Source organism: Hordeum vulgare, chromosome 6H (genome assembly GCF_904849725.1).
Source record: "Hordeum vulgare subsp. vulgare chromosome 6H, MorexV3_pseudomolecules_assembly, whole genome shotgun sequence".
Classification (NCBI taxonomy): domain Eukaryota; kingdom Viridiplantae; phylum Streptophyta; class Magnoliopsida; order Poales; family Poaceae; genus Hordeum; species Hordeum vulgare.
This window is the reverse complement of record NC_058523.1, coordinates 481,459,750-481,470,809: the sequence shown is the minus strand read 5'-3', so window position 1 is coordinate 481,470,809 and position 11,060 is coordinate 481,459,750. Positions and strand designations below refer to the sequence as shown.

Sequence of the window (11,060 nt, the reverse complement as noted above, 5' to 3'; positions counted from 1 at the left end):
TTTAGCATAGAATGTATATGTCTGAGAAAAGCGCACATGATCCTGATTATACATAGGCATTGAACTCTTCAATCCATCCTTTATTAAGGTGCCTTGTTTATTTATGATCTTTTTATGCTGCCGCATGCTGTATCCTTTGTTTAAAATCTGAATAGTGACAACTCTTTGTTTCTGTACTAATGAGTAGTATTGTTCATTTGCACAGAAGGAAATGGATTGATTGGTTGAGTGCGTACTTCTGCTTTGGAGCTCAAAAGAATGACCGGCACATCCCCTATTATTTCACACGACCCATGAGATGTTGATGCTGAAGTCTGCTTGCCGACGCAGCGCCCCTTCGACACCAGCCACGAGGTCTTCTCCGCCTCCGCCCCCGGCTTCGCACCCCCTCCCGACAGTTTATTTCTTACCTGTTTTAGTGCTACTGCAGTATGCCATAAGAAAATGGTAAACCGGCTCCGATTCATCGTGCGCATCAGCTTAGGTTAGCTGTTATTAGTTCTTAGAGTAGCAAGTGGTGCGCCTATGTCAGTAGTTTTTAGATATTCACTGGTTTCATATCTTGTTGATAGATTGTGATACTTTGTTGTGCTTTTTTGAAAGATGTGAACCAAGAAGGAGCAGTACGTGGATGATCCCATGACCGTCCCAAGGGACATCGTGAAGAAGTGGAACCCCTAGATCAATGACTATGGCCTCCCTGATGCCTTTTGTGGTAAGAATTATACTATAGGTGTCACTTTGAATTTGGAGCTCTATCAATTCTGTCATTTCTTTGATACTACTGTATGTATATATACAGTGGGGCATGCAGTTATCTCTTTGATACTTATATAAGCATATTGGAGGATTCCTAAATATACATTGTGTATATCACTCCTCGTATAGGATATACTATAGGTGTAGAATGAAATAGTAGTGTTAAGACACATATAGAAGTTGATATTCATTAATTTATTTCTCATCTAAAGCACCTTGAAGAACACGCTGCTCATTGAAATGTCCTCTAGCCAGGTGCACTTTTACTTGGCTGTTGTATTTTCTAGAGCATTCTTGTCTCGGGATTACAACAAGGAATGTCGCAAGTTTCAACCTTATAATTTCCTCATAGTGATTCCTACTTCTTAAGTTTGTCGCCTGCGAGGAACTTTCACTCTCAAAGCTATATATGGGTAGTATTTCCTTCCCATATATAATTAGTCAAGTATTCCGCACCATCGAAAGGGGTCATCTCATCTAGTCAATAATCCATCCATCCGTTTTTATCTTGTCAACTTGCTGCCTTTTCAGTTGCTCAGTAATCTAAATCTCTTTCGATACTATTATTTTCCATATAGACGCAAAGGATCTTCAAAGAAGGGGGTCTGTAGACTGAAAGAAGAAATGGGGGTGCGCTAGAGGAAGGCTGTCATAGAAATTAGGTGGATACCTTGTTTTATTATAGAAGCTGAAATTCAGGAACTATTTACTTTCTGAAACAAAATGCACAATCTGCAAATAAAAGGAATCCCTTTCTATCAGTTCCTTGTTTTATAGTAGTATATAGTTTCCTCTTGCTGCTGCTGCTTATATGATTATGTTGTGCATCTTTGTCTCACGGGTGCAGAGGTGACATCCGACGCAGTTACTGTGTTGGATCAGTTTGGTTTCATGGCCGAGCCATGAAAAAATGGATTGATTTCGTAATTAGGGAGGTAGTAATATATTAATATATATGAGGAGGAACTCGATCTCCTTCTTGGTTTCCTCTATATGGGGAACTCTGAGAATATACATTGTGTTCACTCCTTTACAGTAGCTCAAGGCATACTAAATAGAATGTAAAGATTGTAATATTGTAATGGTAGGCATATCTGGGTTGGATTAGATATGTACCGTTTGTAGTAGGCTTATTTACCATTTTTGTTCTATTTGAAATATTGATTATGTAATTTGGAAACGTGTGAATTGGAACCTGGCTAATGTGACCCAGTTATGAAAATAATTTGAGCAGTTTTGAAATTTCTATCATGTAGGCCCAATATGTGAGACTCACAAGTGGGACCTATCTTATTGGTTGGACCAGATATAATGGCCCAAACAATTTTAAAAGCCCACAACCCCGAAAAAAAAAGGCTGAAAAGTTGGGCGAGGCCCATGTAGCTAACCAAAATCAATAGAAAAATATATATTAAAAAGGTTGAATTAATGGGCTCGGCCCATCTAAAACGCCGAAGTGGACCGGGGCAGATTCTAATCTACGACCAATTCATTTGGTCAAAATTTTGCCACATCAGCTTGCCACGTTGGATCCGATGTGGCTTGGGCACACAACCAACAACCAAAATAATTTCAATGCTTTCGTTTGGTCGTAAATGTCTTCGACCATTCTAGAAAAAAGGTTGTTATAATTCATTAGAGACCCTCAGGTTTTGACCGTCTGTTTTTGGTCATAAAAAGGTCGCAAATGGAAATCAACGACCATTCGGTGACCAATATTGAAGGTCGCAAGTTAGCATATTTTTTGTATTGTCCTCTGGCCGAACCTGACGCGCACTGGCACGCGTCGCCCTGGCTCGCAGAGAGGAAAAGGAGGGGCCGTAAGCTGCCCTGATGCAGGGTGCTTGTCAGGGAAGAGGAGGGACATCGGGGGAGGCTGGAACCGGCCATGGGAGGTCGCCCCAACTCGGTTGCTCTCTGTAGCGCGTCCAGAGCATGGTTTTGGCATGCCACGGCATGCTGGCGCGCTCTGGGGCGCTTTGGACGTGTCTGGCGTGTACATGGGCTTTACTAGGTGCTTCTAAGATGCTTGGGTGCCGTGAGAACCTTGGCTGCTCAAAGGAGAAGGAAAAAGGAGATGCTGTCAGCCTTGGGCTGAAGCTCAAATTGGAGTTTTTGGATCTTCAACTTCAAACCAGTGAAGGGCCATTCGACTAGAGTTGCATACTGATACTAGACACCTAATCTAGGAGTTTGGGAGAAAGGGATTGGGTTTAGCAATGGTTTGGAGAGGTTTTACCATCCTGTCAGAAGGTGTTCGACGGTGGTTTGGGATGGTTGCACCCCACCACTAGCCATGCAACTTAACAGGATTGGTTTTGGTGCAAAAACAAGGTACTCTACCAAGATTGAGCTTCATTGGGCAAGTTTAGTTTTGTAAACTTGAAATCACCTCCATTTGGCTAGATCTGTTCCTTCCAAAGAGAGTGTGGGAATTCATGTCCCACAAATCCCATTTTTGGCATGGAGTCCTCATTTGAGGTATTAGGCAATCCTGCAAATTTCCAGCTTCATTGGACAAACATTGCTGTGTAGAGTTGCTCTAACTCCGTTCTGGACAGAAGGGGTTTCGGGATTATTTGGTGACCTTACCCACCTTGGATCAAGGTGAAACTATTGGGGAACATTGCATGGGAAACAAAAAATTTCCTACGCACACAAAGACCTATCATGGTGATGATCATCTACGAGAGGGAGATTAGATCTACATACCGTTGTAGATCGCGAAGCGGGAAGCGTTAATAAATGCGGATGATGTAGTGGTACACTTGTGAGATCCAAATCTCCGTCCCACGAACAGCCCCGCGATCCGTCCCACGAACCGCCTTGCGAGCCGTCCCGATCAAGCGCCGAACGGACGACACCTCCGCGTTCAGCACACGTACAGCTCGATGACGATATCCGCCTTCTTGATCCAGCAAGAGGGGCGGGGAAGAAGATGAGTTCACCGCAGCCTAACGGCGCTCCGGTTGTGTTGGTGTTGCTATTCCTGCAGGGCTTCGTCCAAGCTCCGCAGAAACACGATCTAGACGAGAAACGATGAAGTAGAGGTCTCTAGATCTGAATTGCACATGGCAAAAGTTGTCTCAAATCAGCCCTAAAACACTAATATATATAGGAGGAAGAGGGAGGAGGCTTGCCTTGAGGGACAAGCCTTCAAGGGTGCGCCGAACAAGGGATAGGAGGAATCCTACTCCAATCCTAGTCCAACTTGGATTGGAAAGTGGAGTCCTTTTCTTCCTTCCCATCTTTCCTTTTTTTCATTTGGTTTTCTTTTCTATGCGCCAAGGCCTCCTTGGGCTGTTCCACCAGCTGGTGCGCCACCCCTAGGGCCATTGGGCATCCTCGGGAGGGTTGTCCCCCCTCCCGGTGAACATCCGGAACCCATTCGTCACTCCCGGTACAATCTCGGTAATGCCCAAAAACCTTCCAGTAACCAAATGAAGACATCCTATATATCAATCTTCGTTTCCGGACCATTCCGGAACTCCTCGTGACGTCCTGGATATCATCCGGGACTCCGAACAAAACTTTGGTCACCAGCACCTATAACTCAACTATACCGAAACGTCACTGAACCTTAAGTGTGCAGATCTTGTGGGTTCGAGAACTATGTAGACATGACCCAAGACACCTCTCGGTCAATATCCAATAGTGGGACCGGGATGTCCATATTGGATCCTACATATTCTACGATAATCTTATCAGTTGAACCTCTATGCCAAGGATTCAAATAATCCCGTTCACCATTCCCTTTGTCCTTCGGTATGTTACTTGCCTGAGATTCGATCGTCGGTATCCAATACCTTATTTCAATCTTGTTACCGGCAAGTCTCTTTACTCGTTCCATAATACAAGATCCCGTGTCTAACTCCTTAGTCACATTGCTTGCAAGGCTTGTTTGTGATGTTGTATTATCGAGTGGGCCCCGAGATACCTCTCCATCACACGGAGTGGCAAATCCCAGTTTTGATCCATGCCAACACAACAGACATCTTCGGAGATACCTGTAGTGCACCTTTATAGTCACCCAATAACGTTCTGATGTTTGATACACACAAAGTATTCCTCTGATGTCCGGGAGTTGCATGATCTCAGGGTCATAGGAATAGATACATTGACATGCCTAAAATGTAGCAGTAAACTTATACGATCATATGCTACGTTCATAGTTTGGTCTTGTCCATCACATCATTCCCGCAATGATGTGATCTCGTTATCAAGTGACAACACCTTGTCCATGGTCAGGAAACCTTAACCATCTTTGATCAACGAGTTAGTCAACTAGAGGCTTACTAGGGACATTGTTTTGTCTATATATCCACACATGATTCAGTGTTTCCAATCAATACAATTATAGCATGGATAATAAACGATTATCTTGTAACAGGAGATATAACAATAACTACTTATCATTGCCTCTAGGCCATATTTCCAACAGTCTCCCACTTGCACTAGAGTCAATACTCTAGCATCACATATCTATGTGATTTTACAATTCAACAATTTAACACCCATACAGTTCAGGTGTCTTTCATGTTTAACCCGTGGAAGAGGTTTAGTCAGCGGGTGTGCAATGTTCAGATCGGTGTGCACTTTGCAAATATCTATGTCCTCTCCTTCGACATAGTCGCGGATGACGTTGAAGCGTCGTTTGATGTGTCTGGTCCTCTTGTGAAACCTTGGTTCCTTGGCTAGAGCAATGGCACCAGTGTTGTCACAGAACAGAGCTATTGGACCCAGTGCGCTTGGCACAGCTCCAAGATCTATCATGAACTGCTTCATCCAGACACCCTCCTTAGCCGCCTACGAGGCTGGTATGTACTCCACTTCGCATGTAGAATCAGCTATGACGCTCTGCTTGGAACTGCACCAGCTTACCGCACCCCCATTAAGAATATATACGTATCCGGTCTGTGACTTAGAGTCATCCGGATCTCTGTCGAATCTTGCATCGACATAACCCTTTACGATGAGCTCTTCGTCACCTCCATAAACGAGAAACATTTCCTTAGTCCTTTTCAGGTACTTCAGAATGTTCTTGACCGATGTCCAGTGATCCATACATAGGGGACGGTCGTGTGCACAACATTGCATACATGATAGAACCTATGGCTGAAGCATAGGGGACGGTGCTCATCGTCTTTCTATCTTCCGCAGTAACTGGGCATTGAGTCTTACTCAACTTTATACCTTGCAACACAGGCAAGAACCCCTTCTTGGATTGTTCCATGTTGAACTTCTTCAACATCTTATCAAGGTATGTGCTTTGTGAAAGTCCTATTGTGCGTTTCGATATATCCCTATAGATCTTAATGCCCAATATGTAAGCAGCTTCTCCTATATCCTTCATAGAGAAGGTCCTGTTCAGGTAATTATTTACACTATCCAAAAGTTCTATATTGTTTCCAATTAGCAATATGTCATCCACATATAGCACCAGAAACGCCACAGAGCTTCCACTGACTTTCTTGTAAATACAAGCTTCTCCTACAACTTGTACAAACCAAAACGCCTTGATCACCTCATCAAAGCACTTATTCCATCTCCGAGATGCTTGCACCAGTCCATAAATGGATCACTGGAGTTTGCATACTTTGACAACATTCTTTGGATCAACAAAACCTTCGGGTTGCATCATATACAACTATTCCTTAAGAGACCCGTTAAGGAACGCCGTTTTGACATCCATCTTCCATATCTCATAGTGGAAATATGCAGCAATTGCTAACATGATTCGGACGGACTTAAGCATTGCTATGGGTGAGAAAGTCTCATCGTAGTCAACTCCTTGAACTTGTGAAAACCCCTTTGCCACAAGTCAAGCTTTATAGACGGTCACATTACCGTCCGCGTCCGTCTTCTTCTTAAAGATCCATTTGTTCTGAATAGCCTTTCGACCTTCAGGTAATACTTCCAAAGTCCACACTTTGTTTTCATACATAGATCCTATCTCAGAGTTCATGGCCTCCAGCCATTTCTCGGAATCTGGGCCCACCGTTGCTTCTCCATAAGTTGTAGGCTCATTGTTGTCTAACAACAAGATAGACAAGACAGGATTTCCATACCACTCTGGAGCAGAACGTACTCTTGTCGACCTACGAGGTTCGATAGCAACTTGATCTAAAGTCTCATGATCTTCATCATCAGCTTCCTCTTCAACTGGTGTTGCGTCGACAGAAACTTCTTTCTAGCATGCGCCACATTGAAGAATAGGTTCTTGAACCTCATCAAGTTATATCTTCCTCCCACTCAATTCTTTCGAGAGAAACTCTTTCTCAAGAAAAGCTCCGGTTTTAGCGACAAACACTTTGCCTTTAGATCTGAGATTGAAGGTATACCCGAGTGTCTCTGTCGGGAATCCTATGAAGACACACTTTTCTGCTTTGGGTTCCAGCTTTTCAGGCTGAAGCTTTTTGACATAAGCATCACATCCCCAAACTTTAAGAAACGACAACTTTGGCTTCTTGCCATACCACACCTCGTATGGTGTCGTCTCAACGGATTTTGATGGTGCCCTATTTAAAGTGAATGCAACTTTCTCTAATGCGTAGCCCCAAAACGATAACGGAAAATCGGTAAGCGACATCACAGAATGCACCATATCCAATAAAGTATGATTACGACATTCGGACACACCATTACGCTGTGGTGTTCCAAGCGGTTTCAACTGTTAAACAATTCCACATTGTCTTAAGTGAGCACCAAACTCGAAACTCAGATACTCTCCTCCTCGATCAGATCGTAGGAACTTGATCTTCTTGTTCCGATGATTCTCTACTTCACTCTGAAATTGCTTGAACTTTTCAAACGTTTCAGACTTGTGCTTCATCAAGTAAATATAACCATATCTACTCAAATCATCAGTGAAGGTGAGAAAATAACGATATCCACCACACACCTCTATGCTCATCGGTCCGCACACATCAGTATGTATGATTTCCAACAAGTCACTTGCACGCTCCATTGTTCCGGAGAACGGAGTCTTAGTCATCTTGCCCATGAGGCATGGTTCACACGTGCCAAGTGATTCAAAATCAAGTGACTCCAAAAGTCCATCAGCATGGAGTTTCTTGATGCACTTTACACTAATATGACCTAAACGGCAGTGCCATATGAAAGTAGCGCTATCATTACTAACTCGACATCTTTTGGTCTCAATGTTATGGACGTGAGTTTCATCACTTTCAAGATTCAATATGAATAAAGCCCTTACAATGGGTGCTTGACCATAAAAGATATTACTCATATAAATAGAATGACTATCATTCTCTGTCTTAAATGAGTAACCGTCTCGCTATAAACAAGATCCAGATATAATGTTCATGCTCAACGCATGCACTAAATAACAATTATTTAAATTCATCACTAGTCCCGATGGTAACTGAAGTGAGACTGTGCCGACGGCGATCACATCAACCTTGGAACCATTTCCCACGCGCATCGTCACTTCATCCTTCGCCAGTCTTCGTTTATTCCGTAGTTCCTATTTCGAGATGCAAATATGAGCAATAGAACCAGTATCAAATACCCACGCACTACTACGAGAACCAGTAAGGTACACATCAATAACAAGTATATCAAATATACCTTGTTTGTCTTTCACTGCCTTCTTATCGGCCAGATACTTGGGCACTTGCGCTTCCAGTGACCAGTCCCCTTGCAATAATAACACACAGTTTCCGGCTTAGGACCAGCCTTGGGTTTCTTCGCCGGAGTAGCAACAAATTTGCCGCTTTTCTTGGATTTACCCTTCTTGCCTTTGCCGTTTTTCTTGAAACTGGTGGTCTTATTCACCATCAACACTTGATGTTCTTTACGAATTTCTGACTCAGTGCCTTTTAGCATCGCAAACAGCTCACCGGGTGACTTGTTCATCCCTTGCATGTTATAGTTCAACACGAAGCTCTTAAATCTAGGCAGCAGTGATTGAAGAATCCTGTCAGTGATAGCTTCTTGCGGGAGTTCAACCCCAGCTCAGCTAGACGGTTGGAGTACCCAGACATTCTGAGTACATGTTCACTGACAGACGAATTCTCCTCCATCTTGCAGGCATAGAACTTATCGGAGGTCTCATACCTCTCGATCCGGGCGTTCTTCTAAAAGATGAACTTTAACTCCGTGAACATCTCATATGCTCCATGACGTTCAAAACGTCTTTGAAGTCCCGGTTCTAAGCCATACAGGATTGCACATTGAACTAGTGAGTAGTCTTCCTTACGTGCTTGATAAGCGTTCTTAACGTCTTGATCAGCCGTAGCGGGTGGTTCATCTCCTAGCGCAGCATTAAGGACATAATTCTTTTGGCTAGCAGTGAGGATAATCCTCAGATTACGAGCCCAATCGGCGAAGTTGGTTCCATCATCTTTCAACTTAGCTTTCTCTAGGAGCGTATTAAAATTCAAGGTAGCGTTTGCGCGAGCCATTGATCTACAACATAGATATTGCAAAGTTTACTTAGACTGTGTTCAAGATAATAGAGTTTAGCTAATCATATTACTAATAAACTCCCACTCAAATAAACATCTCTCTAGTTATTCGAGTATTGCATGATCCAAACTCACTAGCTCAAGTCTGATCATCACGTGAGTTGAGTTTAGCTACAATGGTGAACATATCCATGTTGATCATATCAACTATATGATTTATGCTCGACCTTTCAGTCTCTTGTGTTCCGATGCCATGTGTGTACATGCTAGGCTCGTCAAGTTTAACCCAAGTGTTCTGCATGTGCAACTGTTTTGCACCCGTTGTATGTGAATGTAGAGTCTATCACACCCGATCATCACGTGGTGTCTCGAAACGAAGAACTGTAGCAACGGTGCACAATCGGGGACAACACAATTTTATGTTGAAATTTTAGTGAGGGATCACCTTATAATGCTTCCGCCGTTCTAAGCAAAATAAGGTACTTAAAAGGATTAACATCACATGCAATTCATAAGTGACATGATATGGCCATGAACTCCGTGCTTCACGATCTCCATCACTGAAGCACCGACATGATCTCCATCGTCATCGGCGCCACACCATGATCTCCATCATCATGATCTCCATCATTGTGTCGCTATCGTGGTTGTCGTGCTATCTATGCTATTACTACTAAAGCTACAACCTAGCAATATAGTAAACGCATCTGCAAGCACAGATGTTAGTTTAAAGACAACCCTATGGCTCCTGCTGGTTGCCGTAGCATCGACGTGCAAGTCGATAGTAACTATTACAACATGACACATCTCATACATCCAATATATCACATCATGTTGTTGGCCATATCACATCACAAGCATACCTTGCAAAAACAAGTTAGACGTCCTCTAATTTGTTGTTGCTTGTTTTACGGGGCTGCTATGGGTATCTAGTATGATCGCATCTTACTTACGCAAAAACCACAACGGTGATGAGTAAGTTGTTATTTTACCTTCTCCAAGGACCGCCTCGTTCAAATCCAATTCAACTAAAGTTGAAGAAACAGGCACCCACCAGTCACCTTGATGCAATCTCATTGCATGTTAACGGTGAAACCAGTCTCTCGTGGTTACGAGTAATGTCGGTCTGGGACGCTTCGATTCAACAATGCCGCCGAATCGAGAAAAGACTAAGAAGGGAAGCAACTTAAACATCAACGCTCGCAAACCCTTTTGTGATCTACTCGAGAAAATCATCTACGCATGAACCTAGCTCATGATACCACTGTTGGGGAACGTTGCATGGGAAAAAAATTCCTACGCACACGAAGACTTATCATGGTGATGATCATCTACGAGAGGGAGATTAGATCTACATACCCTTGTAGATCGCTAAGCGCGAAGCGTTAATAAACGCGGATGATGTAGTGGTACGCTTGTGAGATCCAAATGTCCGTCCCACAAACAGCCCCGCGATCCGTCCCACGAACCGCCTTGCGATATGTCCCAATCAAGCGCCGAACGGACGACACCTCCGCGTTCAGCACACGTACAGCTCGATGACGATCTCCGCCTTCTTGATCCAGCAAGAGCGGCGGGGAGGAGCATGAGTTCACCGGTAGCCTAACGGCACTCCGGTGGTGGTGGTGTTGCTATTCCTGCAGGGCTTCGTCTAAGCTCCGCAGAAACGCGATCTAGACGGGAAACGATGGAGTAGTGGTCTCTAGATCTGAATTGCACATGGCCAAAGTTCTCTCAAATCAGCCCTAAAACACCAATATATGTATAGGAGGAAGAGGGAAGAGGCTTGCCTTGAGGGCCAAGCTCTCAAGGGTGCGCCGACCAAGGAAGAGGAGGAATCCTACTCCAATCCTAGTCCAAGTAGGATTGGAA

General features: G+C 43.7%; 1 long non-coding RNA gene across 1 annotated transcript; it reads left to right on the top strand.

The window, feature by feature from the left end:
* Positions 1-360: 360 nt before the first annotated feature.
* LOC123401398 lies at positions 361-1,520 on the top strand. Its single transcript, XR_006611077.1, has 3 exons — positions 361-484; positions 604-715; positions 1,338-1,520. It is a non-coding gene; the product is annotated as an uncharacterized LOC123401398 (long non-coding RNA).
* The last annotated feature ends 9,540 nt before the right edge of the window (positions 1,521-11,060 follow it).